Source organism: Schistocerca nitens, chromosome 11, assembly GCF_023898315.1.
Source record: "Schistocerca nitens isolate TAMUIC-IGC-003100 chromosome 11, iqSchNite1.1, whole genome shotgun sequence".
In the NCBI taxonomy this organism is placed as follows: Eukaryota; Metazoa; Arthropoda; class Insecta; order Orthoptera; family Acrididae; genus Schistocerca; species Schistocerca nitens.
In genome coordinates, this window is record NC_064624.1 from 55877488 (window position 1) to 55903263 (window position 25776).

Sequence of the window (25776 nt, forward strand, 5' to 3'; positions counted from 1 at the left end):
TTTGCTGACTTCACTGCAGCCTTCTCGTTGTGCTTTATATGACGTACCGAAATGGATCGTCTGGGCAGCGAACTAATTATTATGGAAGCGCAAAACACGCATGTACGTACGACACACGGGACGAAGAGTATACAAACAGAGAGAGAGAGAGGGGGGGGGGGGGGGAGTTGTGGCTAGCAGTTACAGCAGTCGTTTTGGCAGAAAGGTGGGATAGTCTGACAGAAACAGAAGTCAGATCTTTGCGAGCACTGCCGGCCGGTGTGGCCGTGCGGTTCTAGGCGCTTCAGTCTGGAACCGCGTGACCGCTACGGTCGCAGGTTCGAATCCTGCCTCGGGCATAGATGTCTGTGATGTCCTTAGGTTAGTTAGGTTTAAGTAGTTCTAAGTTCTAGGGGACTGATGACCACAGATGTTAAGTCCCATAGTGCTCAGAGCCATCTGCGAGCACTGACAGTAAATATTTTAGTAGTATCTATAAACAGTGTACACTGAAATGTATTCAAGAATAAAATGTCAACAATTCCATTTTTGGACTAAGAAAACTAGTCTTCATTCGAGGAATTTAGCGCAACGATATTGTCGTGGTACACGTCCTTGAAGGGAGCAAAAGTAATCAACTCAACAATCTCTGATACTTTTGCCGCTATTATTCCCTTTTGTTCTATATGCATGTCAGCGTGTCATCAAAATTGAAGCCGTCTTCCAGTAGTTGCTTTGTGACTACTTTGTGAGTAAAGTAGAACCACGTGTTTATCAGTAACTCTAAGATCACCAATCTTAAATGGGAATGTGCGTGAGATTATAAGGTCTCGTCTTGACAATATTTTTCAATATAGCAACTTTTCTTTATGTTCAATCTACGTGGGGTGTATTTTGTGAGACCAGTACCATGTGCTTATACAATTGTTTGACCCATCAGGTTAATAGTAAGACGATAGTAACCAGCTCGAGGTTTTTCTTTTGTAAATTGCGTTTCGGTGTAATTTATTTTAATTATCAAAATTATTGTGGAGTTACACTCTTTGTGTAAACCAAGTTGACCACGTGAAGCATGTGGTGTAATCATCAAAGTAGGCCTCAGCTATTCTTTTTGGGGAAGATTTCACAGAGAGTTAGTATGAATTTAGTATACCAGTGTGTGGTAATTTCATGACGGACAGGATTGCGCTACGAACGTAACTTCTTTGGGTGAAAATTGAATCGGTTGGTTGTGGTTAATTTCCTCTTGAATATCTTTCAACATTCGTCGTGTGTTATTTTATGAATGCAATGTTTTATGCAGTCTCCCAATCTTGGCTCCATGTTTGAGGTGTTCTGTAAGATTACAAACTCACATTTTCACAATACTAAATAAGGCACCAGTTTTATATATGTATCACCGGTTGTTGTAAGATGACTATTAAAAGATTATAATTAAAGTTAGTCTGGTTGGGAATTTGGTAAGCTAGACTGGATACCTGGTGGAACAGTTGGTCAGTAATGCAAGGTTAACTTCCCCAGATAGCCCACAGCTTTTAACCCGCTTTTACTGTCTTGAATATCAGCACCGCTTTCAAAACAACTTAATGCATCAACATTACAATGGAGGGGACGAAGAGGGGGCTTGCCTCCACCCAGGAGTACAGAGTTTTTTATTCGTAACAGAGTTCTCACACAATTGTAATTTTCGTGATTCTGCAAAACCTCTCGTTTAGCCAACTGTAGCGTTATGTGGCTGACAGCAGAGAAATAATATAAGGTGGCGCACGAAAACCCGGCCCGCCAATTACGCAGGATTTGTTGACGGCTACGAGCAGAATAGATAAACATTTAATAATTAGGCAGTGAAGAAATAACAAATAAGCTAATGCAAACAACAACTTTGAAACAATAGATGGCGATTGGTAAGCGAAAATGAGCAGTCTAGTACTCGGGGCCGATTTTTCGTGCGCCGCGCTGTAGCACTGAAATAATATTGTAGAAGTTATTGTATTCTCTTTACAAAATGTGACACCAGACATTTGATTGTGGAATGCGGACTTCATTCGGTTGTTAAGTCGGTCTGCCTTCCATGTTCTTTTACCTTGGATCAAATAAAGACAGAAACTGGCCACTTCCTTTGCATGTGTAATAAAAAAAAATTGCCTTTTTAGAAGATTGTCTTCTGCGGTTTATTGACATAGTGAAGTAAGCTGATATGCTGTTTTGTTACCTGAAAAGATGTATGTATTACATACCACGTAATTTTATGTAATTTACGAAATTATTAAATACAGTTTAATTACCGGTCACGGACGCTGAATAGAATACGAAAAGAAACAGAAGTTCAGAGTTCAAAAAAGGTATGAAACAGATCTAGAATGGGCGCGCGCAGCGAACGAAACAAACAGCTGTATACTGAACTAGCTATGACGAGATGTGCCGCAAGCTTCACAGACGCACTACTGACGGGATTTCCGTATGCTCCACGCTGCGCCAGTAACGCATCCGCGTGGCCAGCACCGACCAGTGCCTTGACTTCTGCGTAAATTACGTCACACACGCGCGTGGAAAAACCCGCTCAGGCCTAGTGTGGCACCAAGGAAATTGCGAGCTCCACATGTGCGTCAACCACGCTGTTCCATATTTCCCTCCCTTGCGACGAAATAGAGAAAATGGAGAGAGAGGGAAAGTATGAAATAATGTATAGACTGGATAGTTAGATAGTTTTTGAACGTAAAAGAAAGAGGAATAACATGGAAATAGAAAGAGCTGATGGTATTCTAGCAGAAGAACCACAGGAGGTTTTGAACAGATGGCAAGAATATATTGAATGTCTGTATAAGGGGGATGAAATGCAAAGCGAAATTAAGGGTGAAGCGGAGCAATATGTGCCGGAAGATGGAAAGGGATTTACCATCTCGGAAGCAGAAGTAGAAAAGGCGCTGAAGGGCATGAAGAATAGGAAGGCATGTGGAATAGATGATTTGCCAGCAGAACTGTTCAAGAGTCTGGAAAACAAGGCAAGAAAAGAAATAGTCTACCTGTGTAACGAGATATATGACAAAGGGGAATGGCCCGAGGACTTAGCTGCAACAGTTATGATAGCAATAGAGGAAAAGAGAAACACTAAAAAATGTGAAGAGCACCGGACCATCAGTCTAATTTCTCATGCAGCTAAGTCTTGCTGAGAGTGTTGAATAGAAGGTTGATTGGCAAGCTGGATAGAGGGATTGCAGAGGAGCAGTTCGGATTTAGAAGAGGAAAAGGAACAAGAGATGCTACTGGCCTGCTAAGAGCTATAGGGGAAAGATACATGGAAAAGGGTAGAGAAATCTTTGCTGTTTTTATAGATTTGGAAAAGGCGTTTGACAGAATTCAGTGGAACAAGCTGATGGATATCTTGAAGAGGAAAGGAGTAGATTGGAAAGAGAGACGACTGATACAGAATCTATATTTATACCAGAAAGTAAGGATAAGGATTGGAAATGAAATGTCGGAAGGAAGCAGCATTGGACGAGGTGTTTGACAAGGTTGTTGCCTTTCCCCGCTGTTGTTTAACGTATACCTTGAAGAGATTATTGCGAAAAGTTTAGATGGGAAAAGAGGAATATGTAATGGCGGAAAGAGAATAGAATGTATAAGATTTGATGATGACATGGTATTAGTGGCAGAAAGTGAGCGGACAGTGAATACCATGCTCAAAGATCTGAATGAAGCTTGTGTGGAATATGGGATGCAAATAAACACAGCAAAAACAAAGAGTATGGTCATCAGTACAAGACGCAGACTGTCCAGTATTAAAATAGGACAATCTACCATTAGCCAAGTAAGTGAATTTAAATACCTCGGAAGCACAATAACCGAAGACTTGAGATGTCACCAGGAGGTGAAAGCTCGAATTGCCATAGACAAGGAGGCATTCAACAGAAAGAGGAGACTTTTATGTGGCAAATTAGATAAAGGACTAAGGAAGAGGCCTGGCAAATGTTTTGTCTGGAGCATGGCACTATATGGGGCAGAAACATGGACACTGAGACGAGAGGATGAAAAACGGTTAGAAGCATTTGAGATGTGGATGTGGAGGAGAATGGAGAGAATAAGCTGGATGGAAAGAGTGAGTAATGAAAGAGTATTGGAGAGGGTTGGTGAGAGAAGATGTCTGCTGAAGGTTGTAAGAGAAAGGAAAAAGAACTGGTTGGGACATTTACTGAGAAGGGAGTGCTTGCTAGTAGATGCTTTGGAAGGATTGGTTTGTGGGAGAAGACTGAGAGGAAGAAGGAGATACAAGATGATAGACAACATAAAGGGAAGAGGAAATTATGCGGACCTGAAGACGAAGGCAGAAGACCGGACAGCCTGGTGAACTACCATGTGAAAACCTGCCTTTAGGCAGAACACTGATGATGATGATGATGATGATGATGATCCTCCCCCCCTCCTCCCCCCTGCAACCCTACATCCAGTACGATTCCACCTGTTTGGCCGCATTGCGTCATCTCCAGGGTCAATGCCCTACGTCTTCCGGCCTTGAGCTGGTGACATGCGTATACATCCGTCAATGCCACGTGCCTCCTTTGGCTATTTTTTTTTTCATTTCACAATTTAATTTCATGAGACTTAACGGTCTTAGTATATAACAGCCTACTTCATGAAAAAGAATGACAACTCAAAATGAAGGGTTAAGTTTTGAATGTAACAAAACCTCAACATCGTAATGGCAGAAAGTTTTTCAGTGTCGCCTAACATAAGAGAAAATGAACTGAAGTGAACTCTCTGAAAACGAAAAATCATACACTGATAAGCCAAGGAAACTGGTAGGTACACTTGCCTAATACAGCGTCGGAATCCCCGCGAGCACGCAGAAGTGCTGTAACATGGCATGGCATGGACTAAACTAGTGACTGGAGTAGAGTATGCTGGTCCACTGACACCATGAATCCTGCAGGGCTGTCCATAAATTCGTAAGAGTATGAGAGGCTGGAGATCTCTTATGAACAGCACGATGCAAGGCATCCCAGATTTGCTAAATAATGTACATGTCTGGGGAGTTTGGTGGCCAGCGGAAGTGTTAAAAAAATGGTTCAAATGGCTCTGAGCACTTTGCGACAACTTCTGAGGTCATCAGTCGCCTAGAACTTAGAACTAATTAAACCGAACTATCCTAAGGACATCACACACATCCATGCCTGAGGCAGGATTCGAACCTGCGACCGTAGCGGTCGCGCGGTTCCAGACTGTAGCGCCTAGAACCGCGGAAGTGTTTAATCACAGAAGAGTGTTCCTGGAGCCACTCTGTAGCAGTTCTGGACGTGTGGGGTGTCGCATTGTCCTGCTGGAAGTGCCCAAGTCCGTCGGAATGCACAATGGAGCTGAATGGATGCAGGTGATCAAACAGGATGCTTACATACGTGTCACCAGTCAGAGTCGTATCTGGATGTGTCAGGGGTTCCATATCACTCCAACTGCACACACCCCACACCATTACAGAGCCTCCACCAGCTTGAACAATCCCCTGCTGACATGCACGGTCCATGGATTCATGAGATTCTCCGCATACCCGTACACGTACGAGACTCGTCCGACCAGGAACATGTTTCCAGTCAACAACAGTACAATGTTGGTGTTGACGGGCAGAGTACCATCATAATCTTTGTTGAGTGTCTCATTTCCCCTGGTGTGTACACAGCACCTGTGCCAAACTGTTTACCAGACTATCATTACAGCTTCGCAGTGAAATCAGTTAGTGCTTACCACGGAAATCAGTGTTTACATGTTTAAATATGCCCTCACTTTCACCGTGACTGTCTGTCTCCTCTCTCATTCTCTTTTACTTTCGCTCAAATTTGTTTTACGTTTACTCTGTCCACTGCCTCCGAATGTGCTGTTGCTCACTCTGTCGATCTAAGTGTTTTGTTTCATGACCTAATATAATGTGTTTCTTGCTTCCCCTTGCTTAGACATAATATGTAAATAGTTAAAATACCACATCATTTTAAAGCTGAAAGTTTTTTTTAATATATAGTGAAAACCAGGAAATATCCTGTATCCATGTGCTAGTAAACTTGTAAAGACAATACACAGAACCTTAACTGCCCATAGCATACGAAAAAAAAGAAAAATAATTATTTGCTCTCCATCCCATTTATGTAGGCCTCAAAATAGAAAACATAGACGACACAAAATATCACTATAGCCAAACTAGTATTCTGAGTGAAAAGACATTACTGTTGTTATTGTTTTGCTTTTCTTTTGTGTAATTTAGCTCCTTATTGTGTTCAATGTTTTCTGATTTCGTTCTAGTTACACGTATAAACGGTTGCTCTCCTTTTCACAAAAAGCTGTTATTGTGCTAAACTGAATAAGCAAGCACTAACGAACGTTGTTCGAGGGACACTCACAAATTAAAGAGACCCACGAAAACAAATACCTGGACACTAGCAAGAGAGATCAATTTATCGTACTGAAAAGCGTAACACGTATGGTGTTTTGTAAAACGTAATTTGTTATTCTGTAACAAAAAGTATACACACGTTAAAAAAAAAGAAAAAAGATCGAAGTCCTCTAATTTTTTTTCTAAAGGTACTTTTTTTCAACACAGGTCCTATTATTTCAAATATATGGCATTTCAAAGATAACAATAAAAAAGGCACGTGTACTTGCACGAACTTTACTTGAATGTCCAATCGTATTTGGCTGTTTGCTAGTTTTGATTATTACAACAAATATTATATTAATAACCATCGATAAGTAAATGATCAAAGGTATCATGTTTTCCTTAAAATGTATACCTATTGTGATTTGCGAAATCCCTTACAACTTCAAGCCACACAGAGCTGTTTTGCGCCATGATGCTTCGACCAGCAGACACTGTGATCGGCGCCATTGGCCAGTTAACTTGCGTAGCTGAGAGACGGCGCTAATGTAACAAGAACGAATAGTGACACGTGCGATTTTTTTTAAGTCCCAAAATTTATGTTAAAAATATATCGGCTCAACCACTTGTTTATAATGTAAAACACTAACAAGGGGAGGCCGCCAATTGTGAAATTCAGATTCGATTCATACTGCGCATAATAAAAGCTCATGGCCAGAGGTGTAATGTGGCAAAGCACCAAGATGCACTTCTTAGCCGTTGTCGAGAAAATCGACAGTTAAAATAAACCGTTCGGTGAAATACTCTACGATTAATAATTTTCTACAGCGTCGTGGCGCAACAGTATGCGCTCGAGTTCGTAATCCGAAGGTCGCCGGATCGAATCTCGTGCCATGCAACATTTTTGTATTATGAATTGCTTATGCATGTTGGTGAAGGCGGATCGCTCTCCAGTTGTACCTCCTCCATTTTTCCGTTTTTTTAACAGGGTGTACCAAAGCTCTCACGTCCGCACTGATTTTCGTCGATGTTGTAAGTTGCGCTAGGGACCGCATCTACCTTCTTTCGAAGTTAGCAGGCAACTACGCTGTTATGCGGCGGCTCGTTTCGGCCCATTCAACAGCTGTCCCTCAAGTGTAACGAGCGAGTAACGGAGTTTATATTTCATACCTGCCACAGCAAATTTGTGTTCGTGGGGTTTCTATTCTAATTCGAACGTTTGACTTACGCTATACGTATTCGTTTCGGAATATCGTTCCTACGTCTTCCGTTAAGTATACGTGGTTAACATTATGAAGACAATTAATAACATTTGTGAAATACAACTTTGTTTGCGGAAAACATAATGATGTTCGAAGCCGCCAGTTTTTCCACGACAAACGACTTTCAGCAACTTATTATATGCATAATTGTTGCAACTGATTGCCGGGAATTATATATATATATATATATATATATATATATATATGTGTGTGTGTGTGTGTGTGTGTGTGTGTGTGTGTGTATAAACACACATTTGAATTACAAAAAACAAATACAAAAAAAAAAAACAAGTTGCATGGCGCGGGATTCGATCCGGTGACCTTCGGATTACGAACCCGAGTGCTTACCGCTGCGCCACGACACTATAGAAAATTATTAATCGTAGAAAGTATTTCACCACAACGGTTTATTTTAATTGTCGATTTTCTCGAGAACGGCTGAGAAGTGCATCTTGGTGCTTTCCCACATTACGCCTCTGGCCATGAGCTTTTATTATGCGCAGTATGAATCGAATCTGAATTTCACAATTGGCGGCCTCCCCTTGTGAGATTGACGCGTTTCGGAAGTCAAGCTTCCATCATCAGAATAATAAAAAGTAAAAGAACCTGTTAAAACTCGCTAAAATGGAACATGCGCCAGGCACAATAAAACTGATAATAAAATTGAAACATCGTGGCTACTTCCCTTGTTGCAGCCGTGTCTTCCAAGGTGCATCTCCACATAGTCGTCAAAATATAAAAAACTCTAAAATGGTGTCCCTACGGTGTTCAACATCTAACCACATGGCTCTCTCCTCTATCGTCGTAGACCGCCCGTGCGTCTTCGCTGATACCACACACCACGTAGCCAAACACGACACCGAAACGCGAGTGAGCTCACGCGCAAGTAAACAAGGAAGTCACAGAGATGTCCATACAAACAGATAGCGTATACATGTTCCACGGACCTCATGAAATGATGCTATCCTGCCAATTGCTAAAAATGTAGTTGCTAAAAGAAACCAGTGAAATGTTTGAAAAAGTTATTTGTATCACCAGTTAGCTGTTCATTCAGTGTGTTCTGATCATCCACGCTATGTATCGTAATTTCCAGCTGTTCTAGTAGATCCAGCTTTTGCCTTTGCCCTGTCTATGTAAAATAACGAGATCCTGATCTATTCCCAACATGGGGTGTCCCGTTTCCCAAATATGCGTGGCTGTAGCTGACTTTTCGAAATTTTTAAGCCGGAAAGCATCGCTATGTTCTTTGTAACGTACTTTAAAGGACCTACCAGTTTGGCCTTGCACGTGTTACACTGAATTTTATAGACCCCAGGTCGCTAATATTTATCGCTTTCCTGCAGTAAATTATTTCTTAGTTTAAATCGCTGAGTATTATTTGTCTAAAAACCGGTGTCAACTTTAAAAGGCTTGAAAATGTTGGCCACTTTTTGCGAAATATCACCGAAGTATGGTATTGTGACTCTCGTAATATGTTTTGCTGTATTCTTCCTTGCATTCGCGCGCTGTTTCTGTCATATTAATTTATTGACAACGTTTTGGTGATATCCGCTAGCTCTGGCTAGTTGTTTCACGGTGTTCAGCTCAGTCATTCTGTCTTCTTCATTCATAGGGACTCTAAAGGCTATCTATCAAAGATCTAGAAGCAGAAAGTTTCTGGCTATTAGTATGGCAGGAATTATTTTGAATCAACACATCAGTTGTGGTTGGTTTCCTAAATATTTTAAAAACATGCCTACCATTTCGTTTCCCAATACTTAGGTCGGGAAATTGCAGTTCACCATTTTTCTCTTCTTCCACAGTGAATTTAATTTTACCGTGTAACTCGTTAAATTTATTTACTGTTTCTGCGACTTCTTTTTCTTTTCCATTAATAAGAAGCAGCGTATCATCTACATAGCGTTTGTAATATACAATTTTATCCACGGGATGTTGCGGGTTAACGAGGAGTCTTTTTTCCAAATGATTTATAAAGATGTCTGCTGTGGTTCCAGATATACTGGTACCCATAGCCAGTCCATCTTTTTGCACATAAAATCTATTGTTCAAAGAAAAATAATTATATTTCAGAACGAATTCTAACAGTTCGATGAATTCGACTATTTCTTGCTGAGACAGTGTTTTGTACTTAAGCAAATTTTCTGTGACGACTTTAACGGGCTCATTTACCGGCACATTCGCATAAATTTTCTCTGCCTCGTGATGACTGGGTGTTGCGTGATGTCCTTAGGTTAGTTAGGTTTAAGTAGTTCTAAGTTCTAGGGGACTGATGACCGTAGATGTTAAGTCCCATAGTGCTCAGAGCCATTTGAACCACATTCGCATAAAGGATTTTAATGTCTAGAGATACTAGGCGGGCCGTGTCAGCGAGTTTTAACAGGTTCTTTTACTTTTTATTATTCTGATGATGGAAGCTTGACTCCCGAAATGCGTCAATCTTAGTGTTTTACACTATAAACAAGTGGTGGAGCCGATATATTTGTTTAACATTGACATTCACAACCACGACCTCTGATCCAGAATGGATAAAATCAAAGCACAAAATTTATATTTTTACTGCGAAAATGGAGGTGATAAACCGATTCCTCGACTACTGTAGACGATGAATGTCATGAAAATTCAATGCATAATGCAGTTGCTAAACGTCATTTAAAAATTCCCTTCGTGGGATCTTACTGATATAGAATCATCAGCTACGATTTTCTGTGGATGCAATGCCGATTCCAGAAAAACTTCATTGGTGTACCGGCGAGGTGCTGGGACTAAAGATACTTATTACTGCATGAACTTTTATTGGCGACCTCATTCATTCCGACGAAGCATATGAAAGTCTATTCTGTGGAGCCGAAAAATTTCCGATGATGAAGATAATGAGCCAGTCGAAAAGAAGGCCAAAGACAGGTATATTCCGTTGGAGACAGGAGTAGCGAGACTGGCAAAAGAACACGTCACGTGTTACCTACAAACTCTACAAAGCTCAAGCAAGAACACCTATTAATGTTTTCATTCTCTGCCCTTTCAAATGTCGTATGTGAAGTAATATGACCAGTGTTGCAAAATATATGCAATAAAAAAAATGTTGGCCGCTACTTGATCCAGAGATTCACGGATTTTGGAGACTGGGCGCTAAATAAACGCTTGACCGCCGCCACCTTCCTGGCCAGAATGGCAACGCACCGGCACATGTGTGACGCGCTAAAACTTCACTTGCGACATTCTCGAATTTTTTAACGAGGAGAGGTCCCCAGCGGTGCGATAGACTTCTTGAAATATACGGTGATTTAGGTTAAGATCCCACTTGCCATACTGCAGCCATTCACCCTGGTGGGCCCTCGGTTGCGAGTAAATGACGAAAAAATAAAAAAAAATGAAATTTTGTGTGACACTCAGTAACAATAATAACGCAGCTTTACGTAATGTGGTCGCGTGTTATAATGGACAGGATAACAGTTACCCAGGCAAGAGGTCGTGGGTTCGAGTTTTGTCAGCTGCACTAATTCTTTTTATTTCTAAATCTTTATCGAAATTACTTCGATCATTATTGTTATTCGATTAACTGGTTTAAATGACGTTTTCATTTCTATTCCTTTGTCAGATCATTTTAATCACTGCAAAAACTGTTTCATTTTTTTCTTTATATCATTATTGTTCCAATCGGAATTTTTGTGAATATGAATTCAACTATAATATTCAATTATTTGAAAACTCTGATCTATTGGTTGAAAAACAGTAAACGAAATAATCTATTTATATGATGAAGCAAATGACAATCGACTAAAGGCATGGAAAAAATGGAACAGTAATAAGAAACACGAATACTGGGAAGAGTTTAAAGAAGAAAGGAAAAAGACAGCAAAAATCATCAGATCAGTGAAAAGAAAATATGACAAAGACAGATTAGAAGAAATGGATTCTGATTTCAAAAGGAACAACACTAGAGACTTCTATAAGACTTTCAGAGAAGTTTTAACAGGATTCCAGTCACCAAGTTTACATTTTAAAGATAAAAATGGAAAAATGGTTTTAAGCAATAAAGAGAACTGCCAAATCTTAGCTGAATACTTTGAAAATCTATTAAATTGTGAGGAGCCTAATGACAGGTTACAGTTTCAAAAACCACAACATGAAAATCCACCGTCGGAACCACCTACAGTAGAAGAAATAGAAAAGATTATCAAAGCATTGAAGAATAACAAAGCACCAGGTGAGGATGGGATAGTGGCAGAAATGTGGAAACTAGGGGGCTTATCCGCATGTCAGAAAATTCATAAAGTAATTGAAGACATTTGGACAAAAGGAATCATACCCAGTGACTGGAAACAAGCATTGATCCACCCTCTCCATAAAAAAGGAGATAAAACAGACACCAACAACTACAGGGGCATATCCTTGTTACCAGTGACATACAAAATACTTTCTAAAGCACTTTTAAATAGAATAGAGGAACAAGCAGGACCTAATATAGGAGATTATCAAGCAGGATTTAGAAAAGGTAGATCATGTGCAGAACAGATTCTTAATTTAAAAACAATTTTGAGAGTGAGAGCTATACAAAATAAAAATACAGTAGTTACTTTCGTAGACTTCAAGAAGGCCTACGACTCAGTTGACAGACAAACACTATTCCAGATACTTTATGAATCAGGGGTAGATGAAAACACCAGAAGACTTGTTGAACAAACGCTCACAGATACAACATCAAGAATTAAGTTTCAAGGCGAAATTTCTGAACCATTCAAAATCAAAACAGGAGTTCGACAAGGTGACGGAGTGTCCCCAATTCTCTTTAAATTGGTTTTAGATAAAGTAGTAAAAACATGGGAAAACACATTAAAAAACAGAGGCACAAAGGGTATAAACATGGGCCAAGGAAAGAACAAATTTGAAGTAAAATGTTTAGCCTTTGCGGATGATATGGCATTGATAACTGAAAACCGAACAAACGCAACAGTTATGCTTGATATGTTACACAAGATTGCGCGAAAAGACTGGGCTAAAAATATCCTACGAAAAAACCGAGTATATAGAACACAAACATAATACAGAAAAGTTTTTGAAAACAAAGTATGGAAAAATTAAAAGAGTTGATAGATTCAAATACCTGGGGGAGTGGATCCAAGCCAATGGACTGGATAACACAACAAATAAAGAAAGAATAAAAAAGTTGGAATTTGCATATAAATTAACACAAAACTACTACAATAAGAAATCAATATCCATACAAGCAAAGATTAAACATTATAATTCAGTTATTAGGACACAAGCAACATATGGATCAGAGTGCCTAACATTGAATAAGAAAGGCGAATTAAGAGAACTAGAAAAAAGAGAGAGAAAAATATTAAGAAAAATTCTAGGTCCTGAGAAAAACAAGGAAAATAGGTGGATTAAAAGGAGAAATGAAAACCCATACAAAAATACAGAAAAGATCACAGATACAATGAGGAAGAGACAGCTAAAATTTTATGGACATTTAAAAAGAATGGAAGAAACACGTATTACAAAGAACATTTTTAATTACGTTAGTAAGCTGAAAAACACTGTAGGATGGATAAAAGCAGTAAAGAAAGACGCCAACAAAATAGGTGTTACAGAAGAAATAATACGTGACAGGAATAACTTTAGGCTACTTATAGAAAACGCAAACTATGAAGAAGATGCGCCAAAACCTCGACCCAAGAGAGTGTGGACAGATGAGCAGAGACGAGCAGTTGGCGAGAAAATGAAGAAGTACTGGGAAGAACGGAAGAAAAAGAAACACCATAAGTCTTAAGTTGTATGCGGTCCATAGCTGGCCAAATTCATAATTAAAAAAAAAAATTGCACAATAATGTGAAATATCTATTTTCGTTAAAAGATGTGCGTTTTTCTGCACAGTAATTATCATACACAGATTTAATACCTAAATACCTATTGCCCTAGGGACAAAATAAAGCACACGAAAATTGAAATGAAGGACAGGTTTATAAGCGAAACGGAATTCAAACAAAATGATAAATAGACATAACGAACGCAATAATGTGGGCAAAAAAGCAGGGTGATAAAAGCAATTTCAACAAAATTAATACATAAAATTGTTGAAAAACACATGAACAAAGATTTCAAGTGGGCAAAGAGCGACAGGAAGAAAAATGACAGCAAGTGACAGCAAGCGAGTGGATATTATGATAAAATTATGTGACAAAGGAATGGAATTCAAAAATTGCATTTAAACCAAATATCTGAATAAAAGTAATGATCAGAGTCATTTCGATAAAGATTAAAAAAAAAACAATGAATTTGAAACACCTGACGAGATTCAAATCCACAACCTCTTGTATGTGAAGCTGCCATCCTATCCATTATACCACGCAACCAAGCTATGTAAAGCACATATTTTAGCGCTATTCAGTGTCACACAAAATTCTGATTTTTTTTTTTTTCGTTAATTACTCGCAAGCAAGGGCCCACCGGAGTGAATGTCTGCGTGTGTGATACATGGAATCTTAACCTATATCAGCGTATAGGTAGTTTCGAAAAGTCGATCGACCGCTTGGGACCTCTCCTTGTAAGCAGTACGCCTTATTAATTACGAATTACGTTGTCCTCCTAGCGAACTACTAAAAGTGTACAACGATTGGAGTGATAGTGATGGTGTTTTGTTTCTGGTACGTTCAACTGCGCGGTTATCGCCGCCCGTACAAATTCCCATTCTTTCCGATCTCGCCCCTGTCATAAATAATGATGAAACAACACAAACACCCGGGCGGAGAAAACCCCCAACCCGCGCAGGAATCGAACCCGGGACGACGTGATACAGAGGCAGCAACGGTACCCACTAGACCGCGAGCTGCGGACTTAAACTAAATCCGTGATCCAAACGTCGTGGCCGCGCTTTGTGGCATGTAAACAGGACGTTCTGTCATTTCGCGGCTAGCCACTACCAGCAACGTATTGTGCAACAGTCGAGAGTACACATAAGTTTCATTTCTCGTAAATATGCTCCCGGAATCAATGAAGGTGATGAGTAACGTGATGGATAGGCGCTCCTACCTGGCGTGTACGCACACACATACACACACAAAAATCTGTTATCCTGTAGAGACGGAACTCAGCGCTGCCTGTTCTGCGACCTCCTATCGCTGCCACGCCACGCAGGTGACTGTTCCAGAAGTGTAGCGGCAGCACCTATGCGGTCACATGACTCGCCCCGCCCTCCCACCCCCCTCTCGGCCCCACCACCGAGTCCTGGACTTGCTGGAGGGGCAGAGGTTTCGGCCGAACGGACACGGCCTGACCGCTTCTTGCAACACCTTTCCTGTAATACGAGGTTTGTACGGAAAATACGTATAAAAGTTGTATAATAACTTTATTTTACAATTATTCCGGTATTGCAATATCGTCTCCTTCAACATACTCGCCCTGAGACGCGATACACTTCTGCCAACGCCGTTTCCACTGTTGAGAACATTGCTGAAAGTCTTCAGTTGTGATGTTGTTCAGTTGCCGTGTCGTTTCCGCCTCGATGGCTTCCACATCTCCCAAGTGCCGACCCCGAAGCACCATTTTGCATTTCGGGAACGTGAAGAAGTCACACGGGGCTAAATCGGGTGAATAAGGCGGGTTGTCTGTCACGGTGATTGAGCTTCGGGCCAAAAACTCGCGCACAACGAGCGACGTGTGAGCGGGCGCATTGTCGTGATGAAGGATCCACCTGCCCCCTTTTGCCAACTCCGGTCGAACTCGGGCCACACGAGCTCTGAGACGTGTCAGAACTTAAACGTAAACATTTCCGTTCACTCTCTGGCCGGGAGGGACAAATTCCTTGTGAACAATGTGTAACAACAACAACTGTACATATAATAATTTTTTTCTTCTGATTTTCGTTAAATTAGTGTAATCGATGTCCTGATTTCATTTCTTTTTCTTTTCATGCCATGATGTTAAAGGAACTGTAACCAATTTTCGACGTGAATATTAATGTTTATATCAAATTGCAAGCAATATTATAACAAAATGGAAATGTAAGGAATGTTGAAACTGTTGTAAGATGTTAAAGTTGTATTTATGCGCCTAGTCCATACGTAGGCAATGTATTAGGATATGTGGAATGCAAAACCTTTGGTGAATACCCTGTCTGTAGGGGAGCAGAAAAAGGTGGATGGCAGGCGAGCGCGGGAAAATGCGCATGGGCGCGGCACGGCATAACGGGCTCAGCAGTAGTAGTCGGAATTGGGCATCAGTCTGAGAAACACGCTCTGGATCGAGGAGGCTCTCCTGGAAAACGTGATTTCATTGAGCCTCGGATGTGCCGTTTCCGACGACTATACAGCATGGCTATATTCCATAGGCACTAAATGGAAAAGTATTGCGACGCTAAGAATAAGCAAAGCGCCGATACATCAAGAGCCAAAGCTGTGATTGTATGTGTGCTCTGCGCCTCGCCATCTCGCCGCCCGCCAACCACCGCTTCGATACGAGCCGGTTGAATCTTTTAGTACTGTATTCGTGTGGTCCAGTGTTACTTTTGTTCCTGACTGTTCAATAACATCTTAACTTTTACCTGAACTGCCCTATCATTTAATTATCCTCATCACTAACCTAGACAGGGTCCTTTCCACATGTTGTGCAATCCGAGTGTCCCGAGATGAAGATTCAAAGTTTATGTTAATAATAATTACCTGCAGACCTATCTATGTTAGAATGATGTTTAAAGAACTTTGCTGTTAATGAATATTTAGGCAAATAGTATAGGTCTGATAAAGTTGGAAGAGAATTTTGAAACTGGTTTAGTAATGAAGTTTAGCCAATTTGAGACAAAAATAATGGTAGTTAAGTAAGCAAGAAATAAGACAAAAAGAGTAGAAACTCATATATTGGAAATCTTGAGTGCTTAACGATTTCGATAAACTAAAATTTCAGTACAGTGATCATAACAATTTCAGCCCCCCCCCCGCTTTTTCTTTTCTATTCATTCAAATTCTGAAGTGTACTGAACTAATTTGACCAGCAAAGTTAAAGTCAATATAAAACCAAAATTTATTAGTGTTTTACCTTTTTCAAAATTGACATTGTATGTGTGTTTCGAAAGTGCTATTTCTAGGGTAACCTATGCCCGATTTTAATCCGATCAATAGACAGTACGAAGTTTGTAGTAAACATTATAGTGTATTGTTGTGTATTTATGGATTGTTCACATTAGTACAGAAAGTGAAATCATTAGTTCAGTAGATTTTCTGGTTCTAAAATTTACCATATTATTCAGTGTCATTACGTGTTGTTTAGTATGAACGTTCATCAACTTGTACTGGGAAGAAACTCAGTTAATGCCTAATTAGGCTGGCGACCGTATTATTAACAATTTGGTAGCATCTGCTGTGTTGTTTCTTGCCCGTCCTAACGTGTAGTTGCACTTCAGACTTGCTTGACGTATCATTGTTGTTACTGAGTGGGTGAAAGTCTGATTTTGCCTCCATTCGGGTACACGCGGTCAATATCTACCCCAAAATACTTTCTTATAAGGTGAAGCCATGTCAACTTACCATAATACAGGCTTTAATAAGTATCGAATAAAGTAACACAAGTAGTGAATAGTAAAATATATTATTCAATTTTGCTAAGACTGGCTACAGAAATTGTAGAATGCAGGTTTAGCTCATACGTCCCGAGCTGATTACAGTTCCACGAACACAAACTAGATAATGTTCTCTGAAATAAAGTCGGAAGAAAACTAATCTTTTCTCTTGATGTACTATTCGAAGAACACTTTCAAATGAACAGTCTCTTGCAGGCAGTCTCTGTCCATACACAACAATTCTATTCACTGTTCTGTTTCGACTGAAGACTAACCACTGTCTATCTATCGACCACTGTTTCACTCTCACTCAACGACTCTTAGACGTGAAGACACGACGAACGTTCTGCAAGAACTCCCTAGCGAGACTCGTAATGAGTTACAACTTGCAACTGACTACTTCTACTCGTACGCAGTAGCGTAGTGTTACAAATGCCCCTAGAATTGAAACGTCCCCTTAAAAAAGTTAGTGAATGATTGTGCTGGTAAACCTCTTACGTTATTTGATTTTCAAACAGCTGAGCAGAACTCAACGTACTCAGACATTTCGCTCTTTACCTATTCTGGTCAACACTAAACTGACACACGATATTTATAGCGCAACGCAATCTGACTTTCGATAATCCCTACAAAAGAATATCCCTCACTAACAGTAACCCATACCTTTCACAAATCACTTACCTCACAAAAATCTTTGTTACTCGAACTACTGCAATACAGCGAGTGCCACTACTGCCAGCTAAATAAAAGATTCAAACTACTGAAGGCACTAACTACTGATAGGCTTAGCAAATGAAAGATTCTAATAGAGAACAAGCAATGTAATTACCTTAATGGTATATATATATATATATATATATATATATATATATATATATATATATATATATCAGTCCATGATACCCAATATTACAAATTTACTGTCTCTGATGGACACACATCCAGATCATCAGCTCTCAAAACTCCGCCATCTCTCTCCCATATCCACCACTGCTGGCGGCTCACCTCCAACTGCGCAACGCTACGCGCTGTTAACAGCCAACTGCCCAACACTACAGTAGCATATACTCCAACAATGCAAACCAACCACAGCCTTCACACAGCACAGTCAGTGATTTTCACATAGAGCGTTACGTGGCGTTACCAACATAAAAACCTAAACAGCCTCCTTACAGAATCAAAGAAAACAATCAACATTGTCTTCACACTGGACCTTGATTTTCGCGATTTTTTTGTTCTCGCTTCTCCTGCTAGTTTCCATTCCTTGCTTTGAGATTTGAGCTCCACATCGAATTCGTAAAACCAGGACTCGTCTCCAGTGATGACTCGGTTGAGAAAGTCCCGTCGTTCCTGTGCTTCCGACCAATCCTCACAGCACTCGACCCTCTTTCCTTTCTGTTGTGGCGTCAAGAGCTTCGGTACGATTTTCGCACACAATTTCTTCATTTCAAGTTTTTGTGTCAGCATTTTGTGAACGATTGTTTCGGGGATTGACAGCTCGTCAGCAATCATTCTGACTGTCAACCTACGGTCTTTAAGAACACAAGCCCGAATTCGTTCAACATTTGCATCGGAACTCGATGTCGACGGGCGTCCTGGGCGAGGGTCATCGTTCACTTCTTCTCGGCCATCCCGGAACCTTTTAAACCACTTGTTCGCGGTTGGTTCCTTCAGAGAATTGTCTCCGTAAACCTGTTCCAAACACTCAAAAATCTCACGGCCATTCTTGCCTAGCTTCACAAGAAACTTGATGTTGACGCGCTGTTCCTCAATCAGAGAGAGCTCCATGCCGACGGCAGGCGAAAAAGGTTGACTGTCAACAAGCTGCCGCGCCCTCCCACCTTCACGCAGAGTGCTCTGACTCCAACTGAGCGTTGATGGGATTGATTACAGCAGTAGTCCCACCTGGCGGTGACTGCAACTTGTAACATAAAGACATTATTCAACTTTTATACGTATTTTCCGGAGAAATCTCGTATATCGACTGATAAATTCCTGCGAAACCACTTACACACAAGCCCAACGAAGGCAAACGAACAACAGTGATTGGATTTGGCCGGGCGTTTGTCAACAACGCATTGGCGTTCGGTCCGTCATCCTCACCAAAGCAACGGCTCGGGACTACGCTGTTGCAAAAATACCGATATATCGACACTCTTCCGAAATGTAATGTAAAATAGTGGCGTCGTATCTACTCCATACGTATCGATATGTTGTTGTTGTGGTCTTCAGTCTTGAGACTGGTTTGATGCAGCTCTCCATGCTACTCTATCCTGTGCAAGCTTCTTCATCTCCCAGTACCTACTGCAACCTACGTCCTTCTGAATCTGCTTAGTGTATTTATCTCTTGCTCTCCCTCTACTCTGCCCTCCAATACTAAATTGGTGATCCCTTGATGCCTCAGAACATGTCCTACCAACCGATCCCTTCTTCTAGTCGTCCCACAACCTCCTCTTCTCCCCAATCCTGTTCAATACCTCATCATTAGTTATGTGATCTACCCATCTAATCTTCAGCATTCTTCTGTAGCATCACATTTCGAAAGCTTCTATTCTCTTCTTGTCCAAACTATTTATCGTCCATGTTTCACTTCCATACATGGCTACACTCCATACAAATACTTTCAGAAACGACTTCCTGACACTTAAATCTATACTCGATGTTAACAAATTTCTCTTCTTAAGAAACGCTTTCCTTGCCATTGCCAGTCTACATTTTACATCCTCTCTACTTCTACCATCATCAGTTATATTGCTCCCCAAATAGCAAAAGTCCTTTACTACTTTAAGTGTCTCATTTCCTAATCTAATTCCCTCAGCATCACCCGACTTAATTCGACTACATTCCATTATCCTCGTTTTGCTTTTGTTGATGTTCATCGTATATCCTCCTTTCAAGACACTGTCCATTCCGTTCAACTGCTCTTCCAAGTCCTTTGCTGTCTCTGACAGAATTACCATGTCATCGGCGAACCTTAAAGTTTGTATTTCTTCTCCATGGATCTTAATACCTACTCCGAATTTTTCTTTTGGTTCTTTTACTGCTTGCTCAATATACGGATATATCGTTACCGAAATGGCCATACCGAATGCTGATATTTTTACTTTATAGTATATTTTTTCGCAATTTTCTTTAAACAGTTGAAGCTGTTCATTTGAAATTATAGTAGGAAATAAGTTTCCTTTCACTGTGTGAAGGAGTCATACTACTTCTTGAGTTCCCAGAATGAGATCTTCACTCTGCAAAGCAGTGTGCGCTGATATGAAACTTCCTGGCAGATTAAAACTGTGTGCCCGACCGAGACTCGAACTCGGGATCTTTGCCTTTCGCGGGCAAGTGCTCTACCGTCTGAGCTACCCAAGCACGACTCACGCCCCGTCCTCACAGCTTTACTTCTGCCAGTACCTCGTCTCCTACCTTCCAAACTTTACAGAAGCTCTCCTGCGAACCTTGCAGAACTAGCACTCCTGAAAGAAAGGATATTGCGGAGACATGGCCTAGCCACAGCCAGGGGGATGTTTCCAGAAAGAGATTTTCACTTTGCAGCGGAGTGTGCGCTGATGTGAACCTTCCTGGCAGATTAAATTCCATGTCTCCGCAATATCCTTTCTTTCAGGAGTACTAGTTCTGCAAGGTTCGCAGGAGAGCTTCTGTAAAGTTTGGAAGGTAGGAGACGAGGTACTGGCAGAAGTAAAGCTGTGAGGACCGGGCGTGAGTCGTGCTTGGGCAGCTCAGACGGTAGAGCACTTGCCCGCGAAAGGCAAAGGTCCCGAGTTCGAGTCTCCGTCCAGCACACAGTTTTAATCTGCCAGGAAGTTTACTTCTTGAGTTTTCGTCACGTCCAATCTTCCTCCAGTAAACTGTAGGAGCATCTAAGAAAAGGTGCCAGATTTAGCATCGCTTACTGAACGTTATAATGCACAGATAGTATTGGGGACAGAAAGCTGGTTGAAACCACACGTCAATGACAACGAAATCCAAAGTTGAGATTTGAATATTTATTCGCCAATGGTCTCGGCGTGTTTATTGCAGTAAATAATGCGATGAAATCTAGCGATGTTATCAGGGATTCCGAATATGCATTAATCTGGGCGAAGTTGAGTATCAAAGAACTGTTAAAAATGGTGATCAGATGCTTTTATAGACCACCTGGGTCAGGATCTGTAGTTGTAGAGCGCTTCAGACAGAACTTGCAGAATATCATTTGTAATTTTCCTGATCATGCCGTTGTAATAGGGGGTGACTTCAACTTGCCACGTAGAGATTGGGAGTGTTATGCCATCAAAACTGGTGACAGAGACAGGGATTCGTGTGGCATTGTTCTGGACGTCTTGTCCGAAATTTACGTTCAGCAGGTAGTTAGAGAACCAAATTGAGAGGGTACCGTCTTAGACCTCCTGGCAACAAACAGAACTGAACTTATAGAATCAGTTAACGTAGAGGAAGATATCAGTGACCATAAGGCTGTGACAGCATCTATGACGACGGGTCGTACAAGGAATGTCAAGAAAGGAAGGAAGATATATTTGCTCAGCAACGGTGAGAGGATACAAATTTCAGGTTCGGTGATGAGGACGAAGATGTGGAGAAGAAACGGAAAAAAATCAAAGGAATCGTTCAATATGCCCTCGACAATTATGTTCCGAGTAAGGTTTTAAGGGACGGGAAAGATCCACCATGGTTTAATGGCCATGTTAGAAAAGCGCTTCGTAAGCAAAGAGCACTTCTTCTCAGATTGAAGAGAAGTAAAAACCTAGCTGACAAACAAAAGTTGAACGAAGCTCAAATGAGCGTAAGGAGAGCATTGAGAGTAAGCTTTCAATGACTTTGAAAGTAAGACTTTGTCAGCCGACCTGAGTAAAAACCCTAAGAGATTCTGGACGTATGTAAAATCAGTAAGCGGGTCAAAATCATCTATTCATTCTCTCAGCGACCACACCGGCACCCAAGCGGAAGATAACAGAGAGAAGGCCGAAATACCGAATTCGGTCTTCCGAAGTTGTTTCACCGCAGAAGATCGTAACACTGTCCCTCGATTCAATCGTCGTACGAACATCGAAATGGCAGACATTGAAGTAACCGATCGCGGAAATGAAAAGCAGCAACAATCACTTAATAGTGGAATGGTTTCAGGAACAGATGAGATACCTATGAGATTCCATAAAGATAATGAGAAAGTACTTGCTCCCTTCTAGCAGTAATTTATCGTAGATCGCTTGAGCAACGAAAGTTACCTAACTACTGGAAAAAAGCGCAGGTCATTCCCGTTCTTAAGAAAGGCCGTACGACGGATCCACACAATTATAGACCTATATAATAAACGTCAATCTGTCGCAGAATTATGCAACATGTTTTATGCTAATGAATTATGACGTCTTTGGAAAATGAACATCTCCTCTATAAAAATCTACATGGATTCCGCAAACATAGATCCTGTGAAACTCAGCTCGCTCTGCTCCTCCATCAGATGGTTCAAAATGGTTCAAATGGCTCTAAGCAGTATGTGACTTAAAAGTTGAGGTCATCAGTCCCCTAGAACTTAGAACTACTTAAACCTAACTAACCCAAGGACATCACACACAGCCATGCCCGAGGCAGGATTCGAACCTGCGACCGTAGCGGTCTCGCGGTTCCAGACTGCAGCTCCTAGAACCGCACGGCCACTTCGGCCGGCAGCACTTTTCAGGAGGAGTCGGAAAAAGATATTACTTCACCCACGTATTGACTACGAGCAGACAATTCGAGAAATTAGAGCCAATACAGAGGTTTACCGACAATCTTTCTTCCCATGCACTATTCGCGAGTGGAACAGGGTTGGAGGTATCAGATAGTGGTTTCGAAAGTACCCTTCACCACACACCATTAGGTGGCTTCCGGAGTATGATGTAGATGTAGATGAAGTATAGATGGCACAAAGAAAGAAATCCGATTGCACTAGCGCGTGGATGGAGATATCCGATGTGAAGAAATAGCACACCAATTGCGTTAAAAACAATTTTTAACGCAACTGCAGTCCACTCCACGATCTATGGCGGTTCGCGTATGTCGAAGCATGGACGGGGATTGCATTGTTGGCCATTCCAAGCGACAGTTGCGGTATAGGAAGGCGCGTGCTTTCTGCTTGAAGAAAGCGTATATCCTGCAAATTGTGTCTCTCGCGCGCTTTAGCAGAATTTATCTCTTACCACCACCATCATCATTGACAACTCTGAACAAATGGAATGGAAATTCACTAAACAACTCGCTACGATCACGTTTAATGTTATCATTAGCTACGGCATTCACGGTAGTGTGCCCACAAAACTTCTGATCCCTCATTGGCTGTTGGAGAATGCGTCTCGTAGGCGCGCAGAACAAACCTAAACTAGACAGGCATTCTTCAAAAATAGTTGCCGAAACTGAAGACCAAAAATCTAAATGACAAGATTGGTCTTCGCAGTGCACATACAGTAGATGTGTGAGAGGACACGCTGACGTAATCGGCGATCGGCGCTCGGTGCTACCAACAGAAACTGCTGCGTTTAACTTCACCACGCAGTTTTGACACTACAACTGTCAGGTCGCTGGTGTTGGCAGAAGTGAAGAAACACGAAAGTCGACATGAAATGTTCCAGGTAAGTCCATATGCGACGAAACAGAACGACGGACCCAACAGATCTGTTATTGTGGCCACTTACAAGCAGGTACGATTCTTAGCAAAGTGGTTATCGCCAACCGTGAAACGTGGATCGTTTTCCTTTCAGTTGTTGCTTTAAGGGGGATAAGCGGGCTGCTAGCTTGTTGATGTACAAAATATCTAATAACGAATCAATACTTATCAACGTCTACATCTACGTGATTACTCTGCTATTCACAATAAAGTGCCTGGCAGAGGGTTCAATGAACCACCTTCAAGCTGTCTCTCTACCGCTCCACTCTCGAACGGCACACGGGGAAAACGAGCACTTAATTTTTTCTGTGTGAGCCCTGATTTCTCTTATTTTATCGTGATGATCATTTCTCCCTATGTAGGTGGGTGCCAACAGAATGTTTTCGCAATCGGAGGGGAAAACTAGTGATTGAAATTTCTGAGAAGATCCCGTCGCAATGCAAAGCGTCTTTGTTTTAATGATTGCCACTCCAATTCACGTACCATGTCTGTTGCACTATCTCCCCTATTTCGCGACAGTACAAAAGGAGCATCCCTTCTTTGAACTTTTTGGATCTCATCCGTCAGTCCCACCGGATGCGGATCCCACACTGCACAGCAGTATTTCAGAAGAGGTCGCACAAACATGATGTAAGCAGCGTCTTTAGTAGACCTGTTGCACCTTGTAAGTGTTCTGCCAATGAGTCGCTGTCTTTGGTTTGCTCTACCCACAACATTATCTATGTGATCGTTCCAATTTAGGTTATTCGTAACTGTAGCCCCTAAGTATTCAGTTGAATTTACAGCCTTCACATTTGTGTTACTTACCGCGTAATCGAAATTTAGCGGATTGCGTTTAGTACTCATGTGAATAATTCCACACTTTCTTTATTCAAGGTCAACTGCCACTTTTCGCACCATACAGATGTAAGACGTCTTGGTCTCCTGACCTTCATTGCTTACATATTCCGCCCTCGCAATCATATTCCGCACATCAAGACGCTTCATTCGAACCCAGACTCGATAAGATAAAGTCAATGTTGTATGAATTCATGTAAACGATACGCAAATAACAAGTGCACACCGGTATTGAGAGGCTCGAGGCTGGTGTAGACACACACATTCAAGACACGACGGTCACAAGAGCTTTTAGTTCGGGAGAAGTGGACCGCACGCTGAGATTCTGGTCCCTTCAGAGGACGATTCAGCCTATCTACGTCGGACGGCGACCGCCCGTGGAGCGGACAGCGTTTGCCCGAGTGAAAGGGGAGAACGCCCCCGCGTTCGGCTTAAAAGCAAATTCCGCTACATTGTGTGGGAGCGCCCAGCCTACGCATTCTTTACAAACTTAGCATGCAGTTTCAGAGGTTTTCACAGGGAGACAGCAAACGCCAAACGCCGATCCTACAGATTTCCGGATTGGTCGCCTTAAACGAAACGGCATTCTCCTGTTTTAGAAGAGCGATGCTGATTGGCAGACAATATTCCTGATGCCTTGAGCTGAAGGAGTAATGGAAGACACCGACAGACATACCCCTTCACATCTGGCGTGGAGATGGGCCGTTCCGTTGTTACTCTTGGAGTGAGAACACGTAACGAGAGCGTGTGCGCTCATACATGTACTCAAAGAGCGAGGAACAAGTCTCTCCTCAGTACTTCACTGGGAGACGCCTCTGTCGAGAGCGAATCGGAGTGTGACTCTATATTGAGTCCTTGTGATTAAGTGTTGTTCACTGTGTTGGCCGCCACACTTATTGTGCGGTGTGAACAGAGTTATAGTTAAACACCTGCAAGCGAAATTATGAGTCGCATTGCGGTGGACTGGTTTTCTGACCGGTGTACCACGCCAATAAGACTAGGGGCGAATAGGAGTCCTTGGCTTCATCAAGGCGTAGGGAGAGTTTTCAATCCAGATACACCGAGAGTTATCTTATTTGTCAGCAGCAAGCAGCGCAGACAGCAGTCATCGCAGCTTACGGTATTGTGCGCTACAGCTCTT

At 41.5% G+C, this 25776-nt stretch overlaps 2 protein-coding genes across 4 annotated transcripts in view; one reads left to right on the forward strand and one right to left on the reverse strand.

Annotated features, from left to right (window-relative positions):
- Positions 1-14759, reverse strand: part of LOC126212833 (poly [ADP-ribose] polymerase tankyrase-2-like) — a 67894-nt gene extending 53135 nt beyond the window's left edge. Inside the window, exon 1 of the mRNA XM_049940248.1 lies at positions 14629-14759. The gene's annotated coding sequence lies outside the window, so the exon portion shown is untranslated. The remainder of the gene's footprint in view (positions 1-14628) is intronic.
- The window catches only part of LOC126212834 (uncharacterized), a 442779-nt gene that overhangs the window by 71525 nt on the left and 345478 nt on the right, over positions 1-25776 (forward strand). The window lies entirely within an intron of this gene.